The 7,855-nt window shown below is 39.6% G+C and overlaps 1 long non-coding RNA gene across 1 annotated transcript; it reads left to right on the top strand.

Annotated features, from left to right (window-relative positions):
- Window positions 1-1,744: 1,744 nt before the first annotated feature.
- On the top strand, window positions 1,745-3,116 carry LOC149389857 (uncharacterized). Its single transcript, XR_016300573.1, has 2 exons — window positions 1,745-1,992; window positions 2,898-3,116. It is a non-coding gene; the product is annotated as an uncharacterized LOC149389857 (long non-coding RNA).
- The last annotated feature ends 4,739 nt before the right edge of the window (window positions 3,117-7,855 follow it).

Below are 7,855 nucleotides of genomic sequence, written 5' to 3'. Positions count from 1 at the left end.
AAACCCGTAGGGTGTAAGTGGATATACAAGGAGAAAAAGGGTCCGGATGGGAACGTCGAGACGTTTAATGCACGACTAGTGGCTAATGGTTATACCAAAAAAGAAGGGATTGACTATGAAGAAACCTTCTCGCCAGTCGCTATGCTTAAATCCATCCGCATACTTCTATCCATAGTTGCAACTCTCGAATATGAGATCTAGCAAATGAATGTCAAGACTACCTTCCTGAATGGCAATCTTGATGAGCACATTTATATGGCTCAACCAAACTGTTTCATGGAAAAAGGTCATGAGACCAATGTTTTTTAGTTGCTTAAGTCTATTTATGGATTAAAGCAAGCATCTAGATCATGGAATATTATATTCACTGAAACTGTGAAGAGCTTCGGTTTTGAGCAGTCAATAGATGAACCGTGTGTTTACAAGTTAATACACGAAGGCAAAGTTGTATTTATGGTAGTGTATGTCGGTGATATATTACTCATAGGTAATGTTGTAGGTAAGTTATCTGAGGCTAAAATCTGACTGGCAAAGAACTTCGATATGAAGGATCTAGGAGAAGCTGCGTACATTGTGGGGATCCAAATCTTTCGAGATCGGAAGAACTGGACTTTGTCATCCTCTCAACCATCTTATATTGATAAGGTGATGGATCGCTTCTCGATGTAAGATTCCAAGAAGGGCCAAACACCGTTTAGGCATAGAGTTTCACTCTCTAAGGACCAGTCTCCCAAGACTGCACAAGAGATTGAGGACATGAGAAAATTTCCTTACGCCTCATCCGTAGGAAGTCTCATGTGTGCTATGCTTTGCACTAGACCAGATATCTGCTTTGCAGTTGGCGTAGTTAGTCGTTTTCAATCCAACCCTGGACAAGAGCACTAGACCAGATATCTGCTTTATACTAGGCCATGTTCTTAAGTATCTTCGGAGAACTAGGAACTTGATGCTTACTTATTCAGGTACTGACCTGACTATGACGGGATATACCGACTCCGATTTTCAAGCGGATAAGGATTCTAAGAAATCCACTTCAGGATCTGTGTTGATCCTTAATGATGGTAGAGCTGTTTTGTGGAGGAGTATTAAGCAATCCTGCATTGCTGACTCCACAATGGAAGCAGAATATGTGGCTGCTTCTGAAGTACCAAATAGGCTGTATAGCTTAGAAAATTCCTTAAGTATTTGGAAGTCGTTCCAAACGTCGACAAGCTCATGATCCTTGAGGAACCTTAAAGCCATACGCTAAATCAAAGGAACCTTGAAGCCATATGCACTCTAAGCATATTGAGAGGAAATACCATTTGATTCGAGAGATCGTGCAGCGCAGAAACGTGGAGGCGAAGAAGATCTTAGCGGTGGAAAACCTGGCATATCCATTCACCAAGGCCTAAGCAAACACGGTCATCGACCAGCAACGGGACGGATTAGGCATGAAAGACTAGTCACATCTTCTTTGTGTCAAGTGGAAGTTTGTTGTCAATGGTGCCCACAAGAAGAGTAATAGTCTTTGTCTATGTACATTTGATGTAATAAAGTCTCACGTGTAATATACAAACTTTTGTAATGCTCGACTTATGAATTTGAATAAAATAAATGAGTTTTATTTTGAATCAAATTCTTGTTGCACATGAGACGTCCTTAATTTTTAAATATATTGGAAATAATAATAATAATAATAATAATAAATATATTTAAGGTCGATGAAATTTTGGAATAAGAATATTCGAGTAAGCTCAATAAAAAAAATCTAATCTCCTCCAAGCTAGCTCTCTCGGCCATCATCATCATCTCTCTCGCCATCTCCACTTCCTTCTTCAACCCTCGTTCTCTCTCTTCTCCGCGCGCCATCAGCCAAGCCGAGCTCTCCATCGCGCGCGCGCCACCGGGAGGAAGAGCGAGGCCGCCGTGGACCACCGGGACGTCGGAGCAAGGGGAGATCACCGGGAAGAGGACGAGGAAGCAGTGGGTGAATGGTATTTCGTTGATTCGGTGAGAAATTTCATCTCCTTGGTTTGAATTGAAATCTAGGGTTCATAGCTCAAATATTGGGGGTTTTTGATCCGAGCTAAAATCAGTGGAATTGATGGGTTTTATTTGGGTGTTGGACTTAATTAATGATGTTCCTAGCTCGGATTTGTGTAATTGAGTCGATTTTGAATGATTTGAGAATTTTGAGCTCGCTGTGAACAGCCTCTGTAAATTGATGTGGAAAGTTTGGTACCGATTTAATTTGGATTTGTTGATATTTGTCCTGGATAATAGACGTTATGAGGTGTCTAAAATGACCAAGAACGTATAAATCCGTTGAGAATTGAGTGAGTTATGAATTTTTGAAAACAGGGTTTTGAAGCTGGAAATTATGAACGTGTGTTTGAATTTTTGGACGAATTTTTCTAGTGAACGAGGATTTATGGCTGATCCGTGGGGTTTTGTTTTTTCCTAGGGTGTTTTGTTGATCATGAGATGTTTATGAGGTTGATAAATGTTTGGGTAATGCTTGAGAGGCATGGTTTGATTTTTGTTGAGGTTGTGATTTGGATTTGAAATTAAATTTGGAAATGGATTTGATTGAATGATTCGAGAGTTGAATTTTGAAATCGATGAGTAATGTTTGAGATTGATTGTTCGTTCGGGCTCGGGTTTTTGAGATTTGAATCTTATGACGAGTCTAAAAATTTTATGACAAGTCTAGAAAATTTTGTGACAAGTCTAAATTTTTATGACGAGTCTAAAAATTTTGACAAGTCTAAAGATTATGTGACAAGTTAGTTGGATTCGTATATGGTTGTTGACTTGGTTGGGCTCGGGTTTTTGAGTCGAGATGTCGGATTTGGAATTTTGGAATTTGATAAGAGTTTGAATTTAAGGAATTAACTCGATGTCAGATTCCGCAGTTTGATGACAGATTTGGACGGACGAGCGGGAACCGGACGAGTCAAAGGCGACGAAGCCGGATTTTGAAGTTTTCAAAGAAAAAGAGTTATCGAAATTAAAGCTCGATTAACTCATGTTAGTTCTTTTGACGTTTCTACAAGTGTCAAGTGTCACGGAGAGCGTGAAAATCAAGACATCGCTGGAAGTCGTCGAACTTTCTGTCGAGCTATTCCAGGTAAGTGAGGAGACATAAGTCAACTACTTACCAAGGGAATAACCTTGTTTGGTTGTGCATTTATTTGTTAGTAAACAAGGGTAGGAAAAGCCTTAAAAGACACAAACACCAAAGATTAAGGCTTCGGCCACTCTTTATGGAAAACTTAGTTCGGGTTTTACCCGTAGGTTCAAATGCTAACTTGAACCAGCCACGTTGTTATTTGTTGTAGCTAGATCCCTCTACTAACCATAGGGATAGGTTAGATCAGAGGTGTCAGGAGAGCAGAAACGGAGTCTCGAATTCGAACCGAGGGTAGAAGTACCGGGAGTCACGTCCCGAGTCTTCAACCTAAAATACTTAACGAGCAATAAAAGGGAAACAATAATTCTTTCGGGATTTAACCCGAGTCACTCTCCCGAGTGCTACAGAGTACCCGAACCCTAATGAATTGATGTGTCGATGGTACCAAAAGGAATTGAACCCTGACGGGCTATGAGAGCCTGGGGGATGGCGCTGAGTACTCATATCTCGGGGAGTCGACCAAGAGTCGTACCCGACTTTGTTGCCAGGCTATGAAGGCCTGAAGAATGCACCTTGACGGGCTATGAGGGCCTGGGGGTGGCGCCGACGTCGAATGAAGTGGTACCATTAGTGGATCCCAGACAAAACGAAAACTCTTAGGCCAGCGGAAGACTGTTGCTCGAAGTCTGAAGTTGGTCTCTTGTCATTCCGGGGGTTATGACAGAGAGATGTATAACCTTGCGGAGTGACATGTGTTAGCTAGAATGTGATCACACATTATGCATGCTATAGAATTAGCGGTTTTAGCATCCTGCATTCTTCTGTGTTAGTTTGCACGTCACATGGCTTTGCATTAGTTGTTTTCCTTTCATAGGTTAGACTTCCGCTTACTGAGTCAATCGACTCATAGTTTTATGACACTTGGTAATGTAGAGAAAGGAAAAGCTTGTAAGCGGGAAACGAGATCGAAGACCGAGACCGAGCACGTATTGCCTTGACCTATGGGCTATGGGGTTTCTTAACCGGGGGTTAGTGTCTTTTGTTAAAACGTTCCGGAACGTATTTGTATAGGAGTCGCTATAAGACTCTAAGTTATAAAAGCGAAAAATTTCCCCGGATTTTTGCAAACTATTTTAATATATAAAAGTATTATGATCTACCGCCTAAAATGTATTGTATTGGAGTCGATCGGTCGCGGCTCGTGGGCGATCTGTCGCTCACGGGTCGTGACATAATGAATACTCTTACTTGTAATTGCTGAATAATTAATAAAATTTAAAACCTTCATTCATTCTTCCTTGTCTTGTTTGAAGCTTTATTATAAACTATAGTCTATAGTCCTTAAACATACCTAACAACAAATGAAGTGTCAAATATAGATTTGCATCAACAAACTATTCATGGTTTGCTTAAAATAGTATATTCACAATATAAGTGTCAAAGGGCTATTGATCCCAGTATGATTGTTAGGAGAATCTATGATGTTTGATTCTGGGACATTGAGAGTTGGAGACTCTATAGTTCTTCTAGGTATCTTCTGAAGGCACTGAATTGACCAGTGCACTTCTAGAGTCAGATTAAGAACAAACCATTTAACCTCTTATGTCTCGAAGTCACTATGTATGAATTGCATCGTGCTTACCTTAGTCCTGAAATGAGACATGTCATTTCATAGCTTACGTATTCTCATTTGAGAAGGTCAGAGTTTTGATTCACTATGTGATTCTTAACAGGACCTATTGGTGAAGTACTAAGTTATGAAGATGTCATGAGTAACTTTGCGAAGATCCCATATATATGGAATTCATGTACAAGATTGCTGAAATGCAATGTATATCACGTCATGCTTTGTTCCTTGGAATGTGAATAACTGAACTGGCCAATGTCCAAATTGAGTCATGTCTCTTTTTAATGAATCAATGTGACTTGTTAGCTGCTCGTCAATATATTGTTTCTAACTTATTCACAAGCGACAAAGGAGTTGAGGAAATAACAACTAGAAGTGTAAAATGGTAAACATTGATAATATTCAATGGATCGCTTCTCGATGCAAGATTACAAGAAGTGCAAAACACCATTTAGGCATGGAATCTCACTCTCTAAGGACCAGTCTCCAAAGACTGCACAAGAGATTGAAGACATGAGAAAAATTCCTTACACCTCTGCCATAGGAAGTCTCATGTATGCTATGCTTTGCACTAGGCCAAATATCTGCTTTGTAGTTGGCGTAGTTAGCCGTTTTCAATCCAACCCTGGACCCGAACACTGGATTGCTGTTAAGCATGTTCTTAAGTATCTTCAGAGGACTAGGAACTTGATGCTTACATATTCAGGTACTGACCCGACTATGACAAGATATACGACTCCGATTTTCAAGCGGATAAGGATTCCAGGAAATCCACTGCGGGATCTGTGTTCATCCTAATGGTGGAGCTGTTGTGTGGAGGAGTATTAAGCAATCTTGCTTTGCTGACTCCACAATGGAAGCAGAATATGTGGCTGCTTGTGTAGCATCCAAGGAGGGTGTATGGCTTAAAAAATTCCTTAAGTATTTTGAAGTCGTTCCAAATGTCGACGAGCCCATGACCCTTTATTGTGATAACAGTGGGGCTGTCGCTACCTCAAAGGAACCTCGAAGCCATTAGCTCTTTCAACATATTGAGAGGAAAAACCATTTTATTCGAGAGATCGTGCAGCGCGGAGACGTGGAGGTGAAAAAGGTCCTCGCAAACAAGGTCTTCGACCAGCATCAAAAGGGATTAGGCATGAAGGACTACTTACATCTTATTTGAGTCAAGTGGGATTTTGTTGTCAATGGTGCCTACAAGAAGAGTAGTAGTCTTTATTTATGTAAATTTGATGTAATAAAGTCGCACGAAGACTCTTGCTTGTAACTGCTGAATTATTAATAAAAGTTGAAACGTTCATTCATTCTTCCTTTTCTATTTGAAGATTTATGATAAACTACATTCTTTAGTCCATAAACAAACCTAACAACAAATAAAGAGTCAAATATAGATTTCATGAGCAAACTCTTCATGGTTTCCTTAAAACAGTATATTCAGAATCTAAGGGTCAAAGGGCTATTGAGAGTTGAAGAGTCTATAGTTTTTACTAGGTATCTATTGTCGCACAAAAATGAACAACTATTTAAAGCTTCGGGTGGTTCGACCCAAGGCCGGACCAAGTGGCCGCACCCGAGCCAAAGGTGCAAACTCGAAAGTCTCGAGTTGGATTCTCTCCGATCAACGTGCTTCTCAGAAGAGAGAAGGGGTAGGGAGGAGGAGTGGCTGTGCCTTGTGTGTCGACTGCCTACGTACCCGTTGTTGTCAATGGTGCCCACAAAAAAGAGTTGTAATCTTTATTTTGTACATTTAATGTACTAAAGTCTCACGAAGACTCTTGCTTGTAATTGCTTATTCATTAATAAAAAGTTGAAACGTTCATTCATTCTTCCTTGTCTGTTTGAAGTTTTATGATAAAACATTAGTCTTTAGTCCATAAACAAACTAAACAACTTACGAAGAGACAAATGTAGATTTGCATGAACAAACTCTTCGTAGTTTGCTTAAAACGATATATTCGCAATCTAAGGGTCAAAGGACTATTGACCTCAGTACGATTGTTAGAAGAATCTATGATGTCTGGTTATGAGGCATTGAGAGTTGGAGACTCTATAGTTCTTCTAGTTATCTTCCAAAGGTACTGAATTGACCAGTGCACTTCTAGAGACAAGATAAGAACAAACCATTTAACCTCTTATGTCTCGAAGTCACTACGTATGAATTGCATCATGCCTACCTTAATCCTGAAATGAGACATGCCATTTCACAGCTTACGTATTCTCATTTGAGAATGTCAGAGTTCGGACTCACTATGTGATTCCAAACAGAACCTATTGGTGAAGTACTAAGTTGTGAAGATGTCACGAGTAACTTTGTGAAGTTCTCATAGATATGGAATTCGTGTACAAGATTGCTGAAATGCAATGTATATCACCTCATGCTTTGTTCCTTGGAATGTGAATAAATGAACTGGCCAGTGTCCAAATTGAGTCTTGACTCTTTTGGATGAAACAATGTGACTTGTTAGCTCCTCGTCAATACATTGTTTCTGACCTATTCACAAGCGACAAAGGAGTTGAGGAAATAACAGCTAGAAGGGTAAAATGGTAACTTTTGTAAATCCCAACTAGCTGATGATATTAATGAAGGGTAAACATAGATAATATTCAATGGATCCGCTCATCATAATTTGGTTGAATTCTTGAGTAGAAAATAAATTCATTTGAACCGAGAGATTTTCAGTGTCAACTCTTTAGTGGAGTCAGTTAGCATTAAGCTAAACTTGGAAAAGGTTTGTGAACTTTTGAGTCCAAGTGTTTAGCTCAAGCTTTGTCCATTTGGATCCATGAGGTCACTGTCACAAATCATATCAAGTAGGAATAGTTAAACTAGAAGCTAAGTCAAAACAAGAACGAGACAAGTTTTACGAAAATTGTCAAAACGGTAAATTTGTCTTTTTGGACATAGCATGAAATGAATGTCAATAAATTTTTCGACATGGTCATATGATGGCCTAGATCACTTGGCCATGCTGTGTTCATTGGGCCTTGTGGATTAATTTCATTTCATAGAATTTTACTTGAAAATTCTCAATGGACTTTTCTTATGTTGTCATGAACAAGTAAAGAAAAATCTAGAAAGGCTTTCTAGAAGGCTTTTGGCCATCCAACCCAAG

The sequence above is a fragment of the Urtica dioica genome, chromosome 8, assembly GCF_054948205.1.
Source record: "Urtica dioica subsp. dioica isolate 48M chromosome 8, U.dioica_male_clone48M_v1_H2, whole genome shotgun sequence".
NCBI lineage: Eukaryota > Viridiplantae > Streptophyta > Magnoliopsida > Rosales > Urticaceae > Urtica > Urtica dioica.
Note: the sequence above shows the minus strand (reverse complement) of the source record. Positions and strands in the feature narration are given on the sequence as shown.